Raw genomic sequence first — 13,275 nt, 5'->3', positions numbered from 1 at the left:
CCTTCCTTGTCTCTCCCTCTTTCCTTGGAGCTCTCCACCTCTGATGGGATACTGAGCCACATGCTGCTTCTGTGAGAAGCTCTGGGAGTCAACCAAGCAACTTTCTTTGAGAGGAAACACACTTGAGGCAGGAAAAAGAGCTTAGTTAGCTCCACCCTGGCAGTGTAATAATACTCACAGCTCTCCTTGGGGTGGGAAAAAAAAATTAAAAGGTTTTCCCAGTGCAGAAACATGAGTACAAACTGAAGCTGGGCACAGGGGGCTGCTGAGCTGCAGGGTAGAGGTTCAAGAGGGAGATCTGAATCTTCAGTAGGGCCTTAAAAAACAAATCATAAAATACATGTAAGAGTGAGAGGAAAGTCTAACTAAACTCTGCCTTGCCTGTGCCAGTGCAACTGTGGCACCATCTTAAGGCAGAGATTCTTTCCAGGCCAAAAACTTCTGCACAGGTTGAGCATCACTTGCTTAATTCACCTCATGTCCACACAGGGCTTGGGTAAAGAGTTACATGAGGAAAACGAGGGGTCCAGCAGGGACTGGGGAGCCTTGGCAAGTAAAGGCTGGCAGACGCCAAAGTCTCATATCCTGCCGAGACAGCAAAAAAGAGACAGAGGCAACAGCACTGGGATTCAGACTGAACTCTGATGTCAGGTGCTCAGGCAAGGGCAGCTCCATGGTGAACTCCAGGAAAGCAGCATCTTAGCAGGCCATCTGGTACTTCCAGCTGAATGCAGTCCTGCTCCACCACAACCAGGTGGGACAAGAACCTCCTTGGAGCAGGTGCTCCTCGCTGGTCCCTCAACTCCGCTCCTAAAGCTCATTCCCCAGAAACCCACAATGCCTGGTGGCCTCGACAGGGATGTGAAGTCCTTTCTTCAATTAAAAAGAAGGATAAAAAGAGAAATTAAAAAAAAAAACAAAAACAAAAAAAAAAAAAAAAACATGCATGCAGGGCCTCGAGGACTTGGCTGTTCAAGAATACAAAAGTTTGAACATTGCCCTTTTCACTTCAAATAATTCTGCAAATAGGCTGCTCCCCGCCTTTTTTTTTTTTAATAACAAGTTCAGTGAAACTTTATCTCTTCCTGCCCTAGTAACCCTACTAAATAATCTGCTGTTAGCATGACTCAATTGAGTGGCTTTCAGCAGCTGAAGTTTTTTTTTTGCTACTATTCTTTCATCGGTGCAAATGAAAAAAAAAGAAAAACCAAACAAAAACTTGTAAAAAGCTTTCCTCTCTGAAAAGTATCACACTCCTGGAGATTAAAGTACAGCCGAGAAGTTGGTTACTTGCCTTGTAGAAAGGATCTGATTACACCCAAGAGTTTAACTCCGCTCGAGTGCAACGGGTAGCAGGGAGCTCAGCCGGGCTGGGGCTTCGAGTCCCCTCTCCAAAAGGAAATGCAGCTCGAACACTGTGGAGCGGAGGAGGGATGGAGGCCGTTCATTCCTCTTTAACTGCCCAAATCTGCCCTCAAACTTATCGCAGCTCTTGTTTCTGGAACATTACAAACTCGACCCCAAAGCCATATACCCAGCCGCTGAGATGCAGCGTCGCATCTAAAACTACTCTTCTGTCTGGCTGTCCTATCACATACTGCTGTAACCATGAAACACCTACAAATCATCACTGAGCCCAGCAGGAGAAAGGGTTTTCCCTCTATATCTTCCCCAGTTTGTTCACTCTGTTGACTAAAACTGTTTGTAGTCGGTTTTCATTGTGTTTCTCACTTTCCCCTTTTCTCTGTTACATGAAGATACACGGGAGAAAACAACGCTCTTTTTTTAAAGGCAGGAAAATGTGATGGCGAGACCACAAACGCTCGCTAGACACATCAGGTGAAGAAGCTGAAAGCAATTTAGACTCTTATTTAAGGGCAAAAAGATAAAAAAATCAAACACAACTCTCCGGACAAATACCAAGTTGTCACTTTTAAAATCCCGTCACAGCAGCGCCGATGGCTGCAGCGGAGCCTCCAGGGACACTGAAATGCACCAAGCAGTGCCCTCAACTTTCCCGGTGCTGCTGCACAGGTTCTCCCTGCGGAGGTCCCACCCTCCCCTGGCACATCGCCCTGGAGCGGGACACCCTGCCCGGCCCTGCCCGCGCATCCCCCGCGCACCCCCGCGCATCCCGCTCCGCTCCGCCGGCGGTACCTGCTGCCCGCGCAGCGCAGCGCAGCGCGGCTCGGCTCGGATCAGCCCCTTTCGGCTCAGCTCGGCTCGGATCAGTCCGGTTCGGCTCAGTTCCGCTCGGTTTGGCTTAAGCCCAGTCCCGCCCAGCACAGCCCGGCTCGGCTCTGCCTGGCTCGGTTCAGCCCCGGCACAGCGCGGCTCGATTTAGCGCGGCTCTGCAGGGCTCTGCCTGGCTCCGCTAAGCCTGGTACGGCTCAGCACAACCCAGCCCGGCTCTGCTGAGCTCCGCCTGGCACAGCCCAGCCCGGCTCTGCTGAGCTCCGCCCGGCACAGCCCGGCTCGGCACAGCCCAGCCCGGCTCTGCTGAGCTCCGCCCGGCACAGCCCGGCTCGGCACAGCCCAGCCCGGCTCTGCTGAGCTCCGCCCGGCACAGCCCGGCTTGGCACAGCCCAGCCCGGCTCTGCTGAGCTCCGCCCGGCACAGCCCAGCCCGGCTCGGCGCTCCCGCCGCCCCCGCAAGGAAGCAGAGCTCTCCGGGCTGTCCGCAGCCACCACCAGTGCTGCCCTAGCCGCCCTTCTTCCTCCTCCTCCTCCTCCTCGGCACCACCCCTCTCCCCGCCCCCGGGTGTCCTCTCCGCTTGCCCCCATCCCGACCCTGGGGGCTGGCGGTGCTGGGCATGGTGTCGATCCTGCACAGGACCCTGCCTTAGCGCTGGGGGTCCCTGTTGCCGACAGGGAAACTGGCTGCAGTGAAACTCTCTCCCAGAATAATGAAACAACCTGGTTTTTCTGTCCAGGCTGCCAAGCGTTGTTGTCGTGGCTGGCAGGGGGCGTTGCTGAGGGGTGCAGAGGAGATGTCTGCAAAGTCCTGTCCTCATTCATCTCTCACTGTGTTATGTTCTTGGACATAGGTGTTAGGAACCTCAATCCAGGTTGTTGTGTGGAAGAAGGACGGGGAGTACCTGTTTGGTGCACTCCTTTCAGGGGCTGAGGGTGTCAAAAGTGAGTTTTGCTCAGGATATTCCCTAGGAGACCTTCTCAGCTCCACAGGAATCATGGTTTCCTCCTGTGCTGTCAGAAAAGGTGTGATGCTGGCGGTCATGGATGGGTGGATCTGGAGCGGGAAACTGGTCCAGGAACAAGGGAGAGGAGCCACAAGAAGGAAAGGAAACCCCAGAAATGTGGTGGCAAGGGATTCTGGAGAAGACAGTGGGAAATTCGCCTGTCCTCCAGGGCCACACCAGCTCTGTGAGTCTCATGGGCTTTGCTGACAGACAAATCAATATGATCACAGCTATAGCAAGGAGACCTAAAGGTGTCCTTCAGCTTCCTGGAGTACCCACAGAAAATATGAGACCATGTTCAGCCACCTTCTATGGCTCCAAAGGCTCCAGTGAAGAATCTCAAATAGTGTTTCTCTAAAAGGCCAATGTACAGAACAGGACACCTGGCAGTTCTGTGAAAGATGTTTTGTTTGAGATCATCCAAATGAGGTGCTTAGAAATTTTAGGGCCAGTAAGTGTTCACTTTGAGCAGGCTGGGATGGCCCTTTGAATATTATTGTGATTAGTTTGTCCTTGATGCTAATCTCTAAAATGTAAATTATGCATTAAAATAAAAGGAGGCAAAGGAAAGGGAAAAGCTGCTGGGATTTTGGAAACTGGGAGAAATGAATTGCTTTCAAAAAGTGGCTCTTTTCTATTTTCTGAGACAATTAGGGCTGACTGTAATACCTATTCCTGTCACTGGCAGGAGAGAAAAAGACATTTCATGAGGCAGATGATTTTGCATTTTAATTGCTCACACCCCATTAACTTACACATCACCCTTCCTGTCTGCATCAGAGTCCATTATACCAGGCTGTTGATACCAAAAGCATATAAAAAGAATAGATTCTTTCACCCCAGGTGAAAGCGAGCTGTAGATAATTAAAACTCCATGTATTCCCATCCCAAGCTTCAGTTTTCAGCTCTGCTGGTTGCTGATGTTGCTGAAATTTGCACAGGAGCCTGATGTTAAGAGGACCATATCTATCTGCGCTTAGGCTAGGAGCAAGCTTTGGGTGTTGTACTGGCATATCCCCAGCTGGGATGCAGCCCCATGGTCTGTCCCCCATTCCCTGACCCCATTGCTTGACTCACGTAGGTCAGATCCCATCCCTGGGAGTGTTGAAGACAAGGCTGGATGGGGCTCTGAGTAACCTGGTCTGGTGGAAGGTGTCCCTGACCATGGCAGGGGGTTGGAATGAGGTGATTTTTAAGGTCCTTTCCAACACAAACCATCCTAGGATTCTGTGATTCTGTGATCTGGGGATCAGAGCATGACACAGCAGGTGGCTACATGAGGATCACTTTGCCTACAGGAATTTGGCAGATGTGCAAATATTTAGGCTCAGGGTTACTGTCCATGGATCACACACAAAACAGTGCACCAGGCCACTTACCTCCAGTTTGGCAGAAGGTTTGAGCCTGCATCCTCCCCCAGCAACACATTTGACTGTGCAACAGCAAGATCTCAGATCAGGGAAAACTGTTGGCATGTCAAGCCAAGGATTCCAACACCCGCTGCAAGGTAAAATAAATCAGCATGAGCCCTTTCTGAAGGGGCATTCACCCATCTTGTCACTCCAGACCTCTGGTGAGGTCCACACCTGCCTGCCACAGCCTGTCCCAAAGTTGTCCTTCACTGCCCTTCATGTGTAACCTAAACCTTCCTTGCTGGGATTTAAGCCCATTTCTTGTTATGGGATCACAGAACCAGAGCATGGTTTGGACTGGAAAGGATCTTTTAAGGCTGTCAAGTCCATACCCCCTGCAATGAGCAGGGACGTCTTCAACTCCATCCTGTCTACAAGGGATACAGAGAATACATTCTTCACTTCTTTCCACTTCTTTTTTTCTTTTTTTTTTTTTTTTTTCACAGCAGCTTTTTATCATATTTAAAAGCTCTGTGGTCTGGGAGGCAGCTGTCATATTAATTACCCAGACTCAGGATAATTACCTAGCTGACACTGAGCTTCCACTGAAGCACACAACGACTGCTGAGCATTGTTATTGTCATTTAACTTGACTCCACAACTAATCAGGTGTTGCCTTCTACAACAGAGGAGGCCACTCCTGTGGGTGGAGGTATCTGGAAACCAAAAGCCCTTAAAGCTGCATCTTTCTGGTGGAAAATATCACCACAAGCCATCGTGTTTTCTTTCCTGTATTTGAAAACCACCCACATTTTCAGTAAGAAAAAAAAAAATAATCCAAAACTAATTGAGCGTTTCGCCTGGGCAGTGGGCCTTTCTGAAGAGTTTAATTCTCAAAAATATTTGGTCTCTGTTGTTTGTTTTTTTAAGGGTAGTTGTTTGTAATTCATTGTTAATTTAGAGAAGGAGGTGGAACAAGGGAACATAGTTAATAACTGCTGTGAAAGCAGATATATTATTCTTCTTGGTCTGTGCTTTGAATTCATTGAAATGAATGAATGTGTTTGAAAAATAAAGAAAAAACTATAGCAGGTCAAGTTATTTTCAGAGTTTTTTTGTATTTTCGTTTTTTTTTTCTTTTCACCCTCAAAGGTTTCTACTTCTTCCACAAGAGTGCACTGCATGTTGCCATGAGGTTTAATTTACATTTCAGTCTCTTCTAGCAGTGACTAAAAAAAAAAACTGCTCAGAAAGGAGTAGAGAGGTCACTTCATCCCTTTTACCATACAGCAGGTCCAGCACTTCCCCTGTTCCCATGAGATGTCTGCCCAGCTGGAGGTTACACAATTCCAGCTCAGGGATTCCCTGGCCTGCCCAGAAGAGGACAGGAAATGCAGTGAGCAAATCAAACCACTTGCAAAATGCTGTGTGACGATGCCCATCTGCCAGGTTTCACCAGAAAATGTTGAGTAAATCTTTCTATGGGGTCCAGCCTGATTTGACTTCCTTGGCACTCCTTGACTGGAGATATTTGTCCCTTTCAAGCTATAAAGAGAAATAAATCAACAATGGTGCTGGTGTTAGAAAATCCTTCAGATTGTTATTCTCATGCCAAGGATCAACTGAGCAAATGGTGCTAAATGTGTTCCCAGCCCATAAAGTTTGCTCATTTCTGATTTTATAAAGTTTCAAAGCTTTTTTTATCTGTCATTTTGGGCTCAATACTCTGGTTTGTCAGCAGCACTCAAAGTAATCAGTTTAAGCAGGTGTATAAAATGCATTTTAGGGCACAGGTTGAGGGAGGCAAAGCCTCTGCTGGTTTCCACACTCTGCCTGTCTCCTCCCTCCCCACTCCAGGCTATGGCTTCCTCACTTTGCTGACTCAACCCATCACCTCAATGCTCTCAGCCAGAGCAGCACAACAGCCTGAACGTAAGAAACACAAGCAAAGCAAAACTGAAAAAGAAGAAAAAAAAAAAACAAACAACAAAACAACACCCCATGAAAAGAAAACAAAAAAAAATGGGGTTGCCCTTTGCCTGTAAGAGGCATCATTTTCACAGGAAATGGCCATGTGAAGGGCTGAGTGATCAGAGTGATGGGGGGGAAAGAGGTAGAGGGGTGGGAGTGGGTGAAAACCTCCACATTTCTAAAAGGTTCATGGTGTGTGAGCATGCACTCCAGGTGACACGGCATGAGAGGTGAGCTGCTTTGGAACCGCTGGAGAAATGCAAAGTCACTTGTGATTGAAAGCTCCTCTCCTGTCCTGGAGAACAGTCTGCCATTGCTTGTGTGAAAACAATACCCCCCCTCTGACTCCTGCAGAGACACAACCCCTGATAATTCTCCCTGAAATGGGGACCATAGAAAGCCACTCCAAGCATTATTCTTCACCACAACTGGAGACAAAGTGCCTGGTCCTGGAGGGCTCCAGGACCATTTCTGTCTCTTTTGGTGACATTAACTAATAACACAGGGAAATCTGAAGCAAAATCAACATGAAAAAATCAGCTTAGAAATCACAGAGACACAGAATGTCTGAGCTGGGAAGGGACCTTGTCCAACCTCTTTCCTCAAGCAGGGCCACACAGATCTCATTGCCCAGGACCATGCCCAGGCAGCTTCTGAATGCTTCCAAGGATGGAGAATCCATCTGAATGACATTGGGATCTTTTTGTTATGTGTTTATACATCCTCTGTCTTGTCAATTAAAAGAGCTTTTGGTTGGTTTCATTTGGAATCAGTAGAAGGCATTGCCCAAGGAGGTCATAGGGTTTAAGAGATCAGCAAGGTTTCCAGTATGCTTACATTTATCTTTGTTATCCTTTTTATCCCTCTAGAGGGTACTCTAAAAGCAAGATGACTGTGAGGCTGATTTTTCTTTTAATTTTCAGTTTTAGATTTGGATGTCTGAATTTTGTTCCTTTCTGCTGACAGCTCATGCCATGGGGTCCTCTCATGACTGAGGTCTGTACCAAGATTGAATCTGCAGCATCTGAATCTGAAATGAATCTGGAATCTGAAATGAACATCACGGCTGGAAGATGCTGCTGATGCTTGCAGAGGTTGGACAGAGGTTCTTGGAGTCAACTGCTTCAAACTAAAAGCTGCTAAGGGCTCTTGCATTTATGTAGTGAGTGTGCACTCACAGCAGGTTTGCAAACTCCTCGCATGAATCCAGAAATTTTGTTTTTGTTTAATCCGTACCATTTCAGCAGACACACAGTTGAAATAGTTTGTCAGAAAGAGCAGTAAGACACCCAATTTGGATCTTAGATGCCTGCCCATCTCATGTAATGGTGAGGAGGGGGGAGGTTTTGCCTGATAACTTTGATTCTGGGTTATGCACTGTAGTAAATCAAAGCAGTTAATCACTCATAATTGGGAAGTGCTGAGTGTCCAATAGAGAAAGCTCTTGTGCTGGGTCCTAAAAGGGACCCTTTTTTTGCTATTGCTGTTTGCTTCTAACAGCAAATAATCTGGATAGGGAAAGCCAGGAGATGTTTAAAGCAGGACCAAAGGTTTTCACATCCACTATATTAATATCTCGTAGTTTTTAATGAATTTTTCCTTACTGATCCTGAACAGGATTAGCCTTCCCTCTTTTACTGACAAGGGATCAAAGGCTTGGGACACAGAAGGGCAGTGTCTGGCTCTTGGGTAATCAGGCATACCTTATAAGTCCCAGGACATTTTATTTCCAGGTGTCTTTTGCACTTGGACACGTCTGTAAGGTGTGTGGTGAGAACTGACAGGTCAGGCCTGACAGGAGAAATGTGGAGACTTGTCCTACTGGAGAGTCTTTCCTCAGATTATTGCACAGGCATAAGTTAATGACAGAATCCCAGAATGGTTTGGGTTGGAAAGGACCTTAAAGATCTTTCCAAGCCCTCTGCCATGGGCAGGGACACCTTCCACTATCCCAGGTTGCTCCAAGCCCCATCAAGCCTGGCCTTGAACACTTTCAGGGATGGGGCAGCTTCTCTGGGAACTTGTGCCAGGGCCTCAGCACCCTCTGCCTAAAGAATGGGGGAAACTGCTGCAGATGGTGAAGATTTAGGCAAATGAAGAGCTGATTTAGCAAGGGAAAAGCTTGGGGAGTTGTGGCAGGAGCTGGTAGCTGTGCACACAGCACTGATGAAGATGTAAGCACCAAACCGACCCTTTCACCAAAATGGTATCAGGTGCTTTAGGGGCCTTCGCACTCTCAGATGTGCTTTTTCCAAGAAGGGCTTTGAGACAAGTCATCAGTAGTTTAGGAAATGGGTCTTTGAAACTGAGACAGAGTTTGGAAGGTGCTGACCCTGACCCAGCCCATTCTGCCTCCCCCCAACCCAAGACAGGGTGCTGAGCAGCCCCTTGCTCCATTCCCGTCCCTCTACCCCTCTGTGTGCTGCAAAATGAGCTTTGATCTGCCCCCTCTGCTTGCTTTGCCAGTGCCACCCGCCAGCTAGGACCAGCCACCCAAACCCCAGCCCTTCCTGTGAGTTTTACCTCTCCTCTGTAACCCACCACGGGCAGCTGAGAGCCAAAGATGATCTGTGAGGGTGCTCGTTCTATTTCTCCGAATTCTCTCTGTGTTTCTCACATGAGCTCACGTATTAATTCTTGTGAAGTGCCCTGTTCACAAGAAGCAAGGGCGCTGCCAGACAGTGTTGTTTCCCAGTGAAATTGTGCTAATAATGGGTTATTCAGTTGGGTACTGTTGTCTGCACGCTCCTTCTAGGTTTCCCAGAAATCATCCCCCTCTGCTGCAGGTTAATGTAAGTCAGGGTGCGCAGCGGCTGCTGACGGTAACTTTTCAGACCTGACCTCTGTGTGGTGAATATTTTGGGTGAGGAGTGGGTTTGCTGGCTTGCTTTTTCTTAGTGGTTAAGGTGAAAGGTCAAAACGTTTTCTCGGTGCTATGAAAATTTCTGATGTGAGAGCATTTACCATCAGGGCTGGCTGGTGGAAACACATCAGGGCCTGGTTAAGGGAACCATTGTCACATCATTGCCACACATTTTAATCGATCCTGTGACCCTGCGTTAATTGATTCTGTGATTCTGTGTTGACAAGGTGGTGATTGGTGGTCATAGGTTGGACTTGATGATCTCAGAGGTCTTTTACAACCTAAGTGGTTCTGTGGTTCTGTGATTCTGTGATCCTTTCTATTATGTCCGTAAAATTCTCCAAATGATGACTTGCCACTGTAACCTCAGTTCCCTGGAAGACACTGGGTGTCCAGGAGACTTTTTCCATCAATGATCTCAGCCTTGGGACACACAGAAAGAGACCAAATGGACTCAATTTTCAGCAGTATAGAAATGAACAAAATAAGATGGTGATAATGTGTCACCTTCCCTCTGAAAACCAAGTGCCCTCAGACCAGCTCTGGCCCTCAGAGGTACATGCTCCAGAGTTCTCAACTAGGCTCTGGAGCAGACACTTGGGGCAATGTCCTGAGTAATTCCAGCTTTAGGAAGGTACCTGAAGTTAAAGTAAGCAATGATCCTCTCACTCTGTCACTGTCCACAGCCAATTTGTAACCCACGTAGGTGCCCAAGTGTCTGCAGCATTGCTAGCTGGAGTAGAAATGGGATTTTGGCAAAGGTAAATATAAATGGGAGATCTCCAGACATTTCACGGCTGTGGTGCTCACTGTTTCTATTTTCCTACAAATGCCTGAAGGCCACTCCATCAACCCCTTTGAAACTTTGATAGTTTGGTGTGACACTCATGTCCACTCTGGCCAAGGGGTATTGCAGTGTGGGCAGAAGCACTGGAACCTCCACGCTCCTGTTAGGAGACCAGGGGGAGAAAAAAGGGAAAGGAATTAAGGAGAGATTGTTGCTGTAGGTGGCCTCTTGTACTCTGTGTAAGCCATGGGAAGAGCAGAGGGCTGTGAGGGAGGCACAGGAAGAGCTCCTGTCAGGAGGTGAGGGTTTGGGGCAGCACGCAGCGGGGACACTGCCGTGGGCAGGTGTGAACACAGAGGATGTCACCTCACTCAGAGTGGTTTCGGGGATGCCGGTGCTGCTGCCCTCAGTTCAGTGCAGAAATACCTGAGCTCAGCTGGAACGAGCTCAGGGAGCTGCTCTGTGACACTACAGATCTGGAGGAAGGGCTGGTTGATCATTGGTATCTGTGCATTGCATCACAATCTTTGACACTACAGCAATGAAAATGCAATTTTGGGATAGCCTAACAATTGGCTGCAAGTACTCTGGTCCCTTGGCATGAAACAAATCCTGGGCTGCTTCACTGAAAGTTGGACTTGATGGTCTTGGAGGTATTTTCCAACCTTAATGATTCTCTGTCCCTCAGTGCTCTTGTATGTTGGCAACAAATGAAAGCCATGGCATTGTTGCATTATCTTCTCTTTCTGGAGAAGGTCAGGACCTGAAGGGTGAAAATATCCCAGAGCATCCTTCCTGTAGGATATCTCCTAGCTGTGCTCTAGGGGCCTCACACATTTACCCCAAACACACAGTCCTGAAGCTTTCATTTATTATTTAAAATAGGTCATCACAGTGTCAGCTCAGGCTATTTTGTCTTGGTGGATGTGAACATTTTGCTTTCCAGACAATGACAGACACATCTGTGTATGAATATTTTTTTACCTCCAGCTTTGTCTGATTCTTAGAGAGAGCTCGCAGAGAGGATTAGGTGGCTGGAAGCCTGCTAGGCAGTGCCTGCTAATGAGAGGAGAAACAAAAGATGGAGAGGAAAAACAAAACTACAATCTGTTTTCTTGCTTTCTGATCCCAAGTGGTTGATCCTATGATTTCCTTCAGGATACATAAGAAAAAGCTCAAACATGCCCTGAAATTAAATGACTGTATTACAGAGGGTCCCCCACACAGGAGTTGAGTGCAGCACTCCAGTTGTACCTGAAATCTATTTTGGAGGCTCAAGTGGGACTTTGGTGATAAGAAGGCTTTGTGTTTTATCTTCCAGTACAGCCTTGCAGATTTGGACTTAATCTGGGTGTTGTGTAAGGCATCAAGGTGCTGTAGCACTAAATGTAACAATTGAAACCAGCAATTCTTTACATTGGTGCCTCTGCTTTGCACTCAAATGCTCTTATAATTTGTGAGCACTCTGCTGTGCACAGTAGCATTTGTCAAAAGTCCTTTTCCAGGTGAGGGAATGCAGGGCTCCATTTATTAACAATGAAAGAGACTTAATTCTCTTGAAGTCCCAGAGTGTCTAAGGCTGCAGAGCCAGGGGAACAGGGGAACAGTGCAGCCACAAAAATGATTTTGAAAGGTCACCTCACATAACTGAGAAAGTCAGGTCTTACCCACCAACCCTAGGAAAGGCAGGGGCTTGTTTAATATTCATTGTGGGCTTTCCCTAAAAGTCAGTGAATGTTTAAAAATGTCAATGCACAAACTCCTAATTCCTTTTATTTCTTATGCCCTTGCATGTTCAGTAATGGGGAATCAGCTCTGTATTGCAATTGGAAGGTCATGAGGTGCACAGGGCCTTGACTTTTTGTAATGTCACTACACTTAGCACTGGGTATGAATACATGCATCTATTTTTGTAATTTCATTCCAGTGGTGTGCCTTTCTTCCCCAAGTTCTTTTGATTTGGATCTCTGAGCTCTTTGGGGCAGCAATTTTCACTTCTACAGGTCTGGACACATCCTAGCATGAGGGTTTTTAACCAAGGTGCTGGTGAAATATGAATGCTAAATAATAACTGTGATGCTAAGACAGTATGTATTCCCTTTAGGAATTATGCCTTTTCCTTCTGAAATTCATGTAGAATTTCACTTCCATGAAGAACTGCCAGTCAGATTCAGATCCATCTTGTCAAGAAGGTAAAGTCAAAGAGGCAGCTCCTTGTAAATCAGAAGGAGTTCATTGACTTGAGGAGGTTTGTGCTCATTTAAACCACAGCATGAACATCTCCAGTCATTTTAGAAGTCTGGATCAAGAGGAGTACTTGTATGAGTTTACTTCAGTGTCACTGGAAGGGTTTGTTTTGTTTGAGTCTGGGGGCAGAAGGAATGTGCTGGAACAAAAAGTTACATGGACTGGTTTGTATTTGAGGTTTGCTGGAAGAGTAAGTTAAGAGCTTAATTTAAGAGTGAGATCTTAATTTAAGTGTTAAGGTCAAGAGCTTAATTTAAGAGTAAAAAACATGCTTTTTAAGAGCCAGAAAACTGAATGCTGAAACCATTGTGCATTAATCTAGAGGCATACAAGTAACAAACCCCAAGGTATTTATAAATGCAAATCCGTATGCAGGCACAGAGTCACTTAGGTTGGAGAAACACTTTTTAAATCACCAAGTCCAACTGTAACCCTAACACTGCCAAGCCACATCCATATGCACTCTGCAGAAGTGTTTAGATGCAGGGATGTAGCAGGGGCATAATCTACATAGGGTATCAGAAGATCCTACGGATGTACACCCCCAGACACCTCAGGGTATGATCACAGGTGTCTGCATCTAAAACCAAGGAGAGAGCCTTGTCACCTGCAGCAGCAGGGCAAGCAGGAGGTGACAACAAGTTAGAGATGCCCAGATGATAAAAGAGAATTGCAGGAGCAGAACAGTTTTGTGCCCCATCTGCCCATGCATGTGTTTATTTGTATTCCCCACCACTCTCAGTATTAATTTTGCAAATGTTCTCAATGCATTTGCCCAGATATTGGAAGCCAGGGGGGATGTGCTGTGCCATGGCAGTGACATAGAGCCAGGGGAGCTGTTCCAGGCTGTTATTCC

The 13,275-nt window shown here is 46.9% G+C and overlaps 1 protein-coding gene across 1 annotated transcript in view; it reads right to left on the bottom strand.

The window, feature by feature from the left end:
* The window catches only part of PRKCQ (protein kinase C theta), a 52,275-nt gene extending 50,001 nt beyond the window's left edge, over nt 1-2,274 (bottom strand). The window contains exon 1 of the mRNA XM_053978458.1: nt 2,158-2,274. The gene's annotated coding sequence lies outside the window, so the exon portion shown is untranslated. The remainder of the gene's footprint in view (nt 1-2,157) is intronic.
* Between the last annotated feature and the right edge of the window lie 11,001 nt (nt 2,275-13,275).

The sequence above is a fragment of the Vidua macroura genome, chromosome 5, assembly GCF_024509145.1.
Source record: "Vidua macroura isolate BioBank_ID:100142 chromosome 5, ASM2450914v1, whole genome shotgun sequence".
In the NCBI taxonomy this organism is placed as follows: domain Eukaryota; kingdom Metazoa; phylum Chordata; class Aves; order Passeriformes; family Viduidae; genus Vidua; species Vidua macroura.
Note: the sequence above shows the minus strand (reverse complement) of the source record. Positions and strands in the feature narration are given on the sequence as shown.